General features: G+C 41.6%; 1 pseudogene; it reads right to left on the reverse strand.

Moving 5' to 3' along the window:
- Positions 1–3,761: 3,761 nt before the first annotated feature.
- LOC149975304 (uncharacterized) overlaps positions 3,762–13,426 on the reverse strand; it is a 31,994-nt pseudogene continuing 22,329 nt past the window's right edge.

Here is a 13,426-nt window from a genome sequence, read left to right on the forward strand (position 1 = left end):
GGCTTTACATACACAATTTGGTAGGTCTGACAACTGAAGTTCTTTGAGCTGAGACAGGAGAGGAAATTCCTAGATGGAGATGCCAAGAATGGACGGAGCATCTTCTGGAACAACTTGTCAACGAAGCTGGCGTTGTTCAGCTGTGCATTCATGAAGTTGTTGAGTTTGACATCTCCAATGGCATCAAGGACATTTGGCATAGCTGGACTGCTGGTGTTGGGGTTCTGGAAAGGTATAAACAGATGTGTATTGACAAAATCCACACATTGCCAACATTTTGTTGTAATTCTGGGATTCAACATACCATGCTGGAGTAATCCAGAAGAGCCTGGTCCAGAATTGCAGCATTGTTTTGGAAGAACAGCTTCCACATTTCTGTTGAGTAAGTATTTTTGCTGGACAATTGGCATTTCAGGATCGTCACCAAGTTGTCCGCTGACAGAATGGTTGTCTTAAAGAAAATAATGCAGGGATGTGAACGAAATTAGACAACTGTGACATCAACATGAGTAACATCAATAAAGAAGATGAGGATGAGAGAAATGTATCTGTTGCTACTGACAACATTTAGTGGTGAATTGAAAAAGCTTACTGAGGAACAGGCATATTCAGAGATGTTGAAATTGCAAAGGGATTCATTGGAATTCCCAATCGACATTTGTTGCTTCAGTTGTGTGCTGTAGGAAACGGTAATGAAAAATACATTATTAGTTTACAAATGATACCCTGTGTGTCTCAATGTCTTACAACCTGCACTGTGCAAGACATCACTGAACCCACCTGTTAAATCCAGCACAAAGTTGTTTCTCTGCAAAAGAGAACATAAAAACAATAGTTCTTCAGACACAAATCATAAATTGCCAATCTGATTCAAGAAAATGTCAATTGCACAGCTAGCATCAACTTACCATTGACCAATGTTTCTTTGCACTATATGGGGGGGAAATAATATTGTTACCAGTGTGAAATTAAATGAGAAAACAAAAGAGATGCTTTGGCTTTCTGAACAATGCTCCAATGCAGATACCAGATGCATGACCTTTCCCATATCGTAAACAAAAGGTCTATTTGAAATAAGCTCACACTCAGAGAGTACTTACCACAATTAAAGCTGGAGGCCTTGAGCAACCTTTGAGGGGGATAATTTAAATAAGGTCAGTCAATCAACGGGAAGATTTGGGAGCATATGAGTTAGCAAAATAACACAATGCCTTTTTGGAGATGTTTTAAATGTTCTATAAATGCTGGGCTCAGATGATACAGTGTCTGTTGTTGAAAAATAGCAGTTTATAACATACGTTGGAATGTCTTCATCAGTGCATCCAAGCTTGCCTTTACACCCTGTGAGAGGTGAGGCGGAAGAGATTCCAAACTTTGGTCGAGACCCGTAAATCTGAGAGAAAAAGGAAAGAGAGACATTAGTGCAGTCTTTTGTCAATCTGTACTTTACGAGGCAGTCCCTTGTACGTTTGTTTGGGGTAAAGTAGTCTCTTACATGGCATTGTAGGATTCACAGGTGATGTTTAGGGGGATATCAACCAATCTGCCAGGATGGAAGCTGGCCAGCAGAACAACCAGATTGACTTGGAACCACAGCTGGAAGTCTTTTGGCTCAAAAACGTCGAATTTGGGAGCAAGAGCCATCAAGGTCAGGTCTAGCATTGTGTCTCTTACAGCTGTGTTTGTGATGATAGTGATGTTTTCCTGGAAAATAAATGGTTCATGGTTTAGGAGGACATCCATTCATCCTGATTGTTTTGTCAGATGACTTTGTCGAGAGCCAGGTCTCACTATACAAGGTCCATTCCAGCCAGAGAGTGATGTACTGACCTGCTTGGTGACTTCAACAAAAGTCACAAAGAACTCATTGAGCTGCTCTTCCCTTGGAGATTCCAGCAAGCTGATGAAAACGTTCTTCACAAGAGTCTCATTCTCCAGAGCGCCAGTGCTTGGGTCCAGTATCAATTCAGCTTTCTGGTTTGGTGAGAGGGAGTCTAGAACTGCCACCTGGGGAGAAGAAGACAACAGAATACAATGCATTAGCCCTCTAAATAGCCATAATTCCACACATGAGCAGTGTCAAACTAGTCAATTCTGGTCATGCAAAGAACACTGGCAAACAATTGTTTTACCCCTGAGATGTTGAAGTCTTTGAGATCCGAATAGGTTGTGTACTCGGAGTATGAACCCAGGTTGATTGCAAGCCAGTCATTGTCATCGTGGATGTCCTGCCTGCAAGCTAAAAGACATGTATGGCCATTTTGGTTATTGAAAAGTGGAGTACATTGATGTTATATTCAATAGAGAAGGAAGCAACATGCCAACTGTTCACTCCTTTCAAAAAAAGCACGCTTCATTCAGCATAGGCGATGAAGAATCAAACAGAAAGCCAATGAGCACAACAACCTGCTTGGTGAGTCCTACCTGGTCCATTGATGAGGTGCACAGATTTCCTCAGGTATTTCAGCAGGACTCTTGCGATTCCTTCTCTTCTATCCTGAGTCATTTCAGGGAAAGCTCTGTCCATTCCATTTACACTGTAAATGGGAAAAGATACACTCATGACGCTTCCACCCCACATTTGCAATAGATTTTAGTCATCGAATCCATGGCTAATTTTAGCAGGAAGTTGGCCCCTACTCACATGACTTGGTAGTTGGTGCAGTTGACGTTTGAGGTAGCAATGGTGAGCATGACTTCATTCAAACTGGGGAGGATGGGAATCAGCTTTACTTCGAACCATGCAATCCAGTCCAGCGTTTCGAACTCTGGGAATTGAAGGCTGATGATGTTGAACGTCTGATTCATCATCACATCTCTCACGGCTGGATGGATGTCAGGAATCTGTTGAAACACATGACCAGAGTTCCTCAACACTGCACAACTCATCACGGCATTCCATCGAGCTTTGCCGGTAATACATGAAAGTAGAAGATTGATATGTTGCTCGTTGCTCATTTGTTGTCTTTCACTATCCACAAAGGGAGACACAGGAAGACATGGGGATTGCTCTTTGTCAAGATGAAATCATGCAGTTTGTTTATCTCAGAAGTGCATTACCTCTTCCTTTGCGGTCAGTTGCGTCAGAAACTCGTCAACATTTTTGAAAGCGTCACCTTCCTCCAGCCGCGTAAACACAAGTTTAATGTCATCTGTGTCATTCAATGCCCCAGAGGTCAATGTCAATTGTGCCACTTGGGTTGGGGTAAGCAGCGACAGTGATTCCTTCTACAAATAGAAAAAGCAAAAGAAAGGTGGCACATGTCAGTGAGTGGCGCGGTAATGTTATTGAGGGGATAACCATCCAGACAAACACCTAGGCCACTTACGCTGGAGAAGTCGGGATTAAGGACTTGTAACTCCTGCAGTTCTGCAAAAACAGAAAAGATGCCAAAGTTCCTCTGGAGCCAGTCCATGCTTCCACTGGTGTTTGAGACACAGCCGGGATCTGAAACAAAAGCAGAGTTAAACAAATGGACTTTAAGTTCCCCTAAGCAGATGAGTTCAATGGATTGGCCCAGAGAAGTGTGTATGTTTTTGTGCTTTCCAGAACCATTTATTACCTGATGAGTCATTTCTTGAAAGGAATGGATAGATGTAATGAGTGAAGATCACTCGTTGTTGCTCTCTGTCCATGGAGGCTGATTGGTTGCTTAGAGTCTCAATGCTGAAAGAGAACAGAGCCCATGTTACCTATGTTATCTTGACTTCTTATTCAATTGTAGGCATATCACCAGTTGTATTGACAATGGCATTGGGTATCATGGTTTTACATACACAATTTGGTAGGTCTGACAACTGAAGTTCTTTGAGCTGAGACAGGAGAGGAAATTCCTAGATGGAGATGCCAAGAATGGACGGAGCATCTTCTGGAACAACTTGTCAACGAAGCTGGCGTTGTTCAGCTGTGCATTCATGAAGTTGTTGAGTTTGACATCTCCAATGGCATCAAGGACATTTGGCATAGCTGGACTGCTGGTGTTGGGGTTCTGGAAAGGTATAAACAGATGTGTATTGACAAAATCCACACATTGCCAACATTTTGTTGTAATTCTGGGATTCAACATACCATGCTGGAGTAATCCAGAAGAGCCTGGTCCAGAATAGCAGCATTGTTTTGGAAGAACAGCTTCCACATTTCTGTTGAGTAAGTCTTTTTGCTGGACAATTGGCATTTCAGGATCGTCACCAAGTTGTCCGCTGACAGAAGGGTTGTCTTAAAAAAAAGAATGCAGGGACGTGAACCAAATTAGACAACTGTGACAACATGAGTAACATCAATAAAGAAGTTGAGGACGAGATAAATGTATCTGTTGCTACTGACAACATTTAGTGGTGAATTGAAAAAGCTTACTGAGGAACAGGTATATTCAGAGATGTTGAAATTGCAAAGGGATTCATTGGAATTCCCAATCGACATTTGTTGCTTCAGTTGTGTGCTGTAGGAAACGGTAATGAAAAATGCATTATTAGTTTACAAATGATACCTTGTGTGTCTCAATGTCTTACAACCTGCACTGTGCAAGACAGCACTGAACCCACCTGTTAAATCCAGCACAAAGTTGTTTCTCTGCAAAAGAGAACATAAAAACAATAGTTCTTCAGACACAAATCATAAATTGCCAATCTGATTCAAGAAAATGTCAATTGCACAGCTAGCATCAACTTACCATTGACCAATGTTTCTTTGCACTATATGGGGGGGAAATAATATTGTTACCAGTGTGAAATTAAATGAGAAAACAAAAGAGATGCTTTGGCTTTCTGAACAATGCCACAATGCAGATACCAGATGCATGACCTTTCCCATATCGTAAACAAAAGGTCTATTTAAAATAAGATCCCACTCAGAGAGTACTTACCACAATTAAAGCTGGAGGCCTTGAGCAACCTTTGAGGGGGATAATTTAAATAAGGTCAGTCAATCAACGGGAAGATTTGGGAGCATATGAGTTAGCAAAATAATAGAATGCCTTTTTGGAGATTTTTTAAATGTTCTATAAATGCTGGGTTCAGAAGATACAGTGTCTGTTGTTGAAATATAGCAGTTTATAACATACGTTGGAATGTCTTCATCAGAGCATCCAAGCTTGCCTTTACACCCTGTGAGAGGTGAGGCGGAAGAGATTCCAAACTTTGGTTGAGACCCGTAAATCTGAGAGAAAAAGGAAAGAGACATTAGTACAGTCTTTTGTCAATCTGTACTTTACGAGGCAGTCCCTTGTACGTTTGTTTGGGGTAAAGTAGTCTCTTACATGGCATTGTAGGATTCACAGGTGATGTTTAGGGGGATATCAACCAATCTGCCAGGATGGAAGCTGGCCAGCAGAACAACCAGATTGACTTGGAACCACAGCTGGAAGTCTTTTGGCTCAAAAACGTCGAATTTGGGAGCAAGAGCCATCAAGGTCAGGTCTAGCATTGTGTCTCTTACAGCTGTGTTTGTGATGATAGTGATGTTTTCCTGGAAAATAAATGGTTCATGGTTTAGGAGGACATCCATTCATCCTGATTGTTTTGTCAGATGACTTTGTCGAGAGCCAGGTCTCACTGTACAAGGTCCATTCCAGCCAGAGAGTGATGTACTGACCTGCTTGGTGACTTCAACAAAAGTCACAAAGAACTCATTGAGCTGCTCTTCCCTTGGGGATTCCAGCAAGCTGATGAAAACGTTCTTCACAAGAGTCTCATTCTCCAGAGCGCCAGTGCTTGGGTCCAGTATCAATTCAGCTTTCTGGTTTGGTGAAAGGATTTTCAAAACCTCCAGCTAAAAAAAAATAACAACATGTGTTAATCATGGATTTATATTTTGCCATGATTTTCATCGTCAGTGCCTCATGAGATTATGAAATACTCACCGCAGAGAAATGCTGGTTTAGTTCATACAGATCCTTTAAATCAGCAATGCTTGAAAAGTTTCCAAAGTTTTTCAACAACCAGTCTGCACTTTCATTTACATTTCCCAAGCATCCAGGATCTGCAATTAAAACATCACTTTACTTTCTGAATTCATTATTTGACAACACAATTAAATCTTACATGTTAGAGCTATTTCCAAATTCTGCTATTCTTAAAATGTGAAATACCTGATGATCCCTTTCTGAACAGGAAAAGACGGATAAAGTGAGTGTAGATCAATTGTTTCTGCTCTTCATTAATGGATACCAGTTCACCACTCAATCCCAGGACCCTTAAATAGAAAATATTTGAGATGAAACAACATAGAAGAGGACAATTTCCTTAGTAATATGGGAATCAGAATGATTGTCAACGCACAGTGCCTGATAGGAGCTGCAGCTGAAGTCTCTTGTGCTCAACAGGGACAGGAAGTCTCCGGTAATGTGGGGTAAAAGAGGTACCAGCTGGACGTTGAACCACAGGCGGATGAATTGCACATTTTGATCGTTATCGCTGTTGAGACTGTTCAAAGCTCCAAAGACATCCAGGACCTCAGACTTTGATTCATTGGTGCCCTGAAATCAATTGGACAGTTTCCATTGTTTACACTTTCTGAAAATCAAACATCGTCCATGTTGATTTTAATTCATGACCAGGTGTGAGCGTGAAATCAAATCAAATCAAATTGTATTAGTCACATGGGACGAATGCAACAGGTGTAGGTAGACCTTACAGTGAAATTCTTACTTACAAGCCCTTAAAGGCCTTAACCAACAATGCAGTTTTAAGAAAAAAGTATTAAGTAAAAAATAACAAATAACAAATAATGAAATAGCAGCAGTAAAATAACAGGCTATATACAGGGGGTACCGGTACAGAGTCAATGTGGAGGCTATATACAGGGGGTACCGGTACAGAGTCAATGTGGAGGCTGTATACAGGGGGTACTGGTACAGAGTCAATGTGGAGGCTATATACAGGGGGTACCGGTACAGAGTCAATGTGGAGGCTATATACAGGGGGTACCGGTACAGAGTCAATGTGGAGGCTATATACAGGGGGTACCGGTACAGAGTCAATGTGGAGGCTATATACAGGGGGTACCGGTACAGAGTCAATGTGGAGGCTATATACAGGGGGTACCGGTACAGAGTCAATGTGGAGGCTGTATACAGGGGGTATCGGTACAGAGTCAATGTGGAGGCTATATACAGGGGGTACCGGTACAGAGTCAATGTGGAGGCTATATACAGGGGGTACCGGTACAGAGTCAATGTGGAGGCTATATACAGGGGGTATCGGTACAGAGTCAATGTGGAGGCTATATACAGGGGGTACCGGTACAGAGTCAATGTGGAGGCTATATACAGAGGGTAACGGTACAGAGTCAATGTGGAGGCTATATACAGGGGGTACCGGTACAGAGTCAATGTGGAGGCTATATACAGGGGGTATCGGTACAGAGTCAATGTGGAGGCTATATACAGGGGGTACCGGTACAGAGTCAATGTGGAGGCTGTATACAGGGGGTACCGGTACAGAGTCAATGTGGAGGCTATATACAGGGGGTACCGGTACAGAGTCAATGTGGAGGCTATATACAGGGGGTACCGGTACAGAGTCAATGTGGAGGCTATATACAGGGGGTATCGGTACAGAGTCAATGTGGAGGCTATATACAGGGGGTACCGGTACAGAGTCAATGTGGAGGCTATATACAGAGGGTAACGGTACAGAGTCAATGTGGAGGCTATATACAGGGGGTACCGGTACAGAGTCAATGTGGAGGCTATATACAGGGGGTATCGGTACAGAGTCAATGTGGAGGCTATATACAGGGGGTACCGGTACAGAGTCAATGTGGAGGCTATATACAGGGGGTACCGGTACAGAGTCAATGTGGAGGCTATATACAGGTGTACTGGTACAGAGTCAATGTGGAGGCTATATACAGGGGGTACCGGTACAGAGTCAATGTGGAGGCTATATACAGAGGGTACCGTTACAGAGTCAATGTGGAGGCTATATACAGGGGGTACCGGTACAGAGTCAATGTGGAGGCTATATACAGGGGGTACCGGTACAGAGTCAATGTGGAGGCTATATACAGGTGTACTGGTACAGAGTCAATGTGGAGGCTATATACAGGGGGTACCGGTACAGAGTCAATGTGGAGGCTATATACAGGGGGTACCGGTACAGAGTCAATGTGGAGACTATATACAGGGGGTACCGGTACAGAGTCAATGTGGAGGCTATGTACAGGGGGTACCGGTACAGAGTCAATGTGGAGGCTATATACAGGGGGTACCGGTACTGAGTCAATGTGGAGGCTATATACAGGGGGTACCGGTACAGAGTCAATGTGGAGGCTATATACAGGGGGTACCGGTACAGAGTCAATGTGGAGGCTATATACAGGGGGTACCGGTACAGAGTCAATGTGGAGGCTATATACAGGGGGTACTGGTACAGAGTCAATGTGGAGGCTATATACAGGGGGTACCGGTACATAGTCAATGTGGAGACTATATACAGGGGGTACCGGTACAGAGTCAATGTGGAGGCTATATACAGGGGGTACCGGTACAGAGTCAATGTGGAGGCTATATACAGGGGGTACCAGTACAGAGTCAATGTGGAGGCTATATACAGGGGGTACTGGTACAGAGTCAATGTGGAGGCTATATACAGGGGGTACCGGTACAGAGTCAATGTGGAGGCTATATACAGGGGGTACCGGTACAGAGTCAATGTGGAGGCTATATACAGGGGGTACCGGTACAGAGTCAATGTGGAGGCTATATACAGGTGTACTGGTACAGAGTCAATGTGGAGGCTATATACAGGTGTACTGGTACAGAGTCAATGTGGAGGCTATATACAGGGTATTACGGTACAGAGTCAATGTGGAGGCTATATACAGGGGGTACCGGTACAGAGTCAATGTGGAGGCTATATACAGGGTATTACGTTACAGAGTCAATGTGGAGGCTATATACAGGGGGTACTGGTACAGAGTCAATGTGGAGGCTATATACAGGGGGTACTGGTACAGAGTCAATGTGGAGGCTATATACAGGGGGTACCGGTACAGAGTCAATGTGGAGGCTATATACAGGGGTACTGGTATAGAGTCAATGTGGAGGCTATATACAGGGGGTACCGGTACAGAGTCAATGTGGAGGCTATATACAGGGGGTACCGGTACAGAGTCAATGTGGAGGCTATATACAGGGGGTACCGGTACAGAGTCAATGTGGAGGCTATATACAGAGGGTACCGGTACAGAGTCAATGTGGAGGCTATATACAGGGGGTACTGGTACAGAGTCAATGTGGAGGCTATATACAGAGGGTACCGGTACAGAGTCAATGTGGAGGCTATATACAGGGGGTACCGGTACAGAGTCAATGTGGAGGCTATATACAGGGGGTACCGGTACAGAGTCAATGTGGAGGCTATATACAGGGGGTACTGGTACAGAGTCAATGTGGAGGCTATATACAGGGGGTACCGGTACAGAGTCAATGTGGAGGCTATATACAGGGGGTACTGGTACAGAGTCAATGTGGAGGCTATATACAGGGGGTACTGGTACAGAGTCAATGTGCGGGGGCACAGGTTCGTCGAGGTAATTGAGGTAATATGTACATGTAGGTAGAGTTAAAGTGACTATGCATAGATAATAAACAGAGAGAAGCAGCAGTATAAAAGAGGGGATGGGGGGAGCGGGACAACGCAAATAGTCTGGGTAGCCATTTGATTAGCTGTTCAGGAGTCTTATAGCTTGAGGGTAGAAGCTGTTAAGGAGCTTTTTGGTCCTAGACTTGGAGCTCCGGTACCGCTTGCTGTGCGGTGGCAGAGAGAACAGTCTACGACTAGGGTGGCTGGAGTCTTTGACCTATTTTTTGGGGCCTTCCTTTGACACCACCTATTATATAGGTCCTGGATGGCAGGAAACTTAATCCCAGTGATGTACTGGGCTGTACACACTACCCTCTGTAGTGACATGTGGTCGGAGGCCAAGCAGTTGCCATAGGGATTCTTAGTTAATACTAATATGATTCTTAGTTTAGTAAAATGTGCGAGTGAGGTCTTAGTATGAAAAGATTAAGTACCAAATGAAGGAAGACTTTTAAGGCCAATTTCATAATCTGTCTGAGGTCTTGTTGCAGCACGCTGAACTTCTCTTCAGGAAAGCTTTGGTTGTTCCCTCCCTCACAGGACAGTTGGTTAGTCAGGGTGTCTACAGCTTTAGAAATCTAAATAGGAAGACAGATACGTTAATACATTTGTACAGAGAACAAATGTAACAGATAACCATTTTTTTTGTGCATGAATATTTACAAATAATAGGTGTAGGTGCTATTAATTGGTTTGCCACCAGAGGGCACTATCGAACAACAAATAGGACCATGTTGCTGATGTTTTAACGGTTCTGATTGGTTGTGCTGATATTACTGCCTATTACATAGGCCTACGTTTTATGAAGCTTCTGTCATAAAAAAAAATTTACACTTGTAACAATGCTTTAAAAGCTAGATTCCAATAACACTCATCCTTCATTTTTTTTGTTGTTAATGTCTACCTCATCTCTACCCGGACAGACCTACCCTGGAAATGCCCTGATTCAGTGTTGTTGAATTGCAGGCCCCTTGTGAGGCATTGTTCGTCATTCTGTTCCAGAAAAAAATTGAAATAACAGGCTTAATTTTGTCCATATAGAGGTCAAAGCCACTATGGCATAGAATTTTCCACAACAAAAAAACAGCGACAATAACGCTCAATAACTCAAATCAAATTTGATGGTTAGCAGATGCGAGTGTAGCTACATGCTTGTGAACACTAACCTGTTTTCCGGGCTCCACTGATGTGGCTCTAAGATTTTGACAAGTAGCAGAGGAAAAGTGACATAAGTAATCAATGACAAATGGTAGTTGTGGAGTCATGAGTCATTGTCATTTGGATTAATGAATGCTTTGTTGTTGGGCGGAAGGTAGTCTAGCGGTTAAGAGCATTGGGCAAGTAAACAAAAAGGTTGCTGGTTTGAATCTCTGAGCCGACTAGGTGAAAAAACTGTATCTGTCCTTGAGCAAGGCACTTAACCCTAATTGCTCCTGTAAATTACTCTGGATAAGAGTGTCTGCTAAATGACAACATTTTAATGTTATTCAATTGTAGCTTTTAACCAATTTATTGGTTGTTATCTAATTAAAAAATATCAGTTTATTCACATCATAGTAGCTACTTAATACAGATTTTTGTTGAAATTATATTTAATAAATGACCTACCGTTCATTTGTGTTACATTACTCTGAAAAACACAACCATATAGCCCATAATATTGTTGGGATATAAATAGTACAAGCAATAATTAAGACAAATTATATTTTTATAATAATAATAATGATACCTTATTCCTTAATACAGACTACAACATCGCATGTCAATACACTGAGAATAGAGCTATTTCTTTACACTATGTTAATCTACCATTATATGAGCGTGAAATGATCTGGCATTGGGAGACAACATACCTCTGCAGAGATCAGTGTAGCTATGCAGCCTGAAATAGATAAGAAGGAAAGAAACATTCAACATTGAATTATCAGTTGAATATCTTTATTGACAGAACCAATAATCTATAAAAGTTATATCTTGGGTTTCTTATTTAATCTATTATCAGCATTTGTTAGATGTAATAAGCTGAGGTGTCAATTGATTTATTTTATTAAATATCAAACAACTTGTTGTGTTTAACTATGGATGGTTTAAATTAAAACCTACCAGGTACTGAACACACAGACTGGCGTCAACATCCCCTGTTTAATTTATTATTTTGCATATAAAAAAAACCTGGGGACTGCTGTTACTGTATTTTAATTATTCCAATATGTTTTCATTAATTGAATTCCCCTAATCTATTTTATGAGAATTTGTAAGATTCTTGTTTGCATAAAATAGACGGAGACCAGTCTTATCAATAATAGATAAAAGTATTTATTCTCGGAGCGCGCTGCCACGTTACCACGAGCAACAGTTTATATACAATAACATGACGTCATTTCATTGCTTCTGGAATGAATCTCCTCCTCTCGACCGAGACAAAGGAATTTTAAAAGTTCATTCAATGTTCATTCTGACCCACTAGCACATACACAGGACACACAACACAACTAAATTAACTTTTGACCCCTCACCATTATCGATCACCACTTAGCTGACAGTTCTAATTAATAGAAAACCTAGGAATGCACTCACTGCCTTATCTAAAACACCCCAGAGCTAAGTTTCGTCGGTTCAACCATAGTTTAAAGACCTTTTCTGCTTACTTAAAAACCCTCACTCCTAATCTCCTCCAACCTGGCTGGAATGGCATTTATTTAAATGTATTTACCCCCTGTTTCAGGCTCCACAATCCCTCACTTATGAACTCATATTGTTAATCAGATATAATAAAACAGAGTATAAGTTTACTTAGTTACAGTTCTATTTAAAATTAGGATATTGTTTATTCATTTATTCATAATATTCCTAACACTGCACTTATATACCGTAACCACAGGAGGGCCAAGGTTGGGATTTCTTTGTCTGTCAAATGAACTTACCAAATCCGATAGCTGAGAGTAGTAGGGCCCATATTGAAGTAGTGAGGCATCCCATCATCAGATTGGGTATGGCTCACCTTCCCATAAATGGAAACCTTTGGTGTTTAAAAGCATATTACAGATAATGCAGAACATCCTCAGAAGAAGGTACAATAGCACCGGCAAACACTGTTGGTTGTCAAATCAATTTGGAAATTATAAAAAAACGATAAAATATTTGGGCATATAATTAAAGGAAAATAAGTGAAATTCTATCAATTAAATGAATCATATATTGTAGATATGCATAATCTGTTAATTAGGTAAGAAACCAAATGTTTATGTGTAAAGTCCAAATACTGACTTGAGATACACACCCATACAGATCGTGGTTATAATTCACAGACCTTCGCAAGAAATTATGTTTTGATGTCAAATGAAAATCAAGTGAAATATTTAAAGATGAATTCAAGTTCAAACACACCATATTTATTTGGACAGTCAAGATAAAACATTTAATTTGTCTCTGTACTCCAGCATTTTAGATTAGAGACCAAATGTTTTATATGAGGTGACAGTACAGAATGTCACCTGTTATTTGAGGGTATTTTCGTACATATCTGTTTAACCGTTTAGAAATGAAAGCATTTTATGCATCTTGTCCCCCCATTTGAAGGTGTCAAGTATTTGGACAAATACACTTATAGTGTATTAACCCTAACGGCAGCAAGGGGGGGGGGGGTACATTTTGACCCCAAGGGGGTAAAACGTTTAATCATTTCAAAGCTCTCTATTTGATCCTTCTGAAATTTTAAGATTTTGTCAAGCAACTAGTTACTGGCAATGTAAAAATCTGTCATTCTGTCCCTGTGCAAGGTATTTAACCCACTGTTCACCAGGCGCCATGGATGTCGATTATGGCAGCCCCCTGCACCTCT

Source organism: Oncorhynchus mykiss, chromosome 19, assembly GCF_057628025.1.
Source record: "Oncorhynchus mykiss isolate SJ-2025 chromosome 19, ASM5762802v1, whole genome shotgun sequence".
Classification (NCBI taxonomy): Eukaryota; Metazoa; Chordata; class Actinopteri; order Salmoniformes; family Salmonidae; genus Oncorhynchus; species Oncorhynchus mykiss.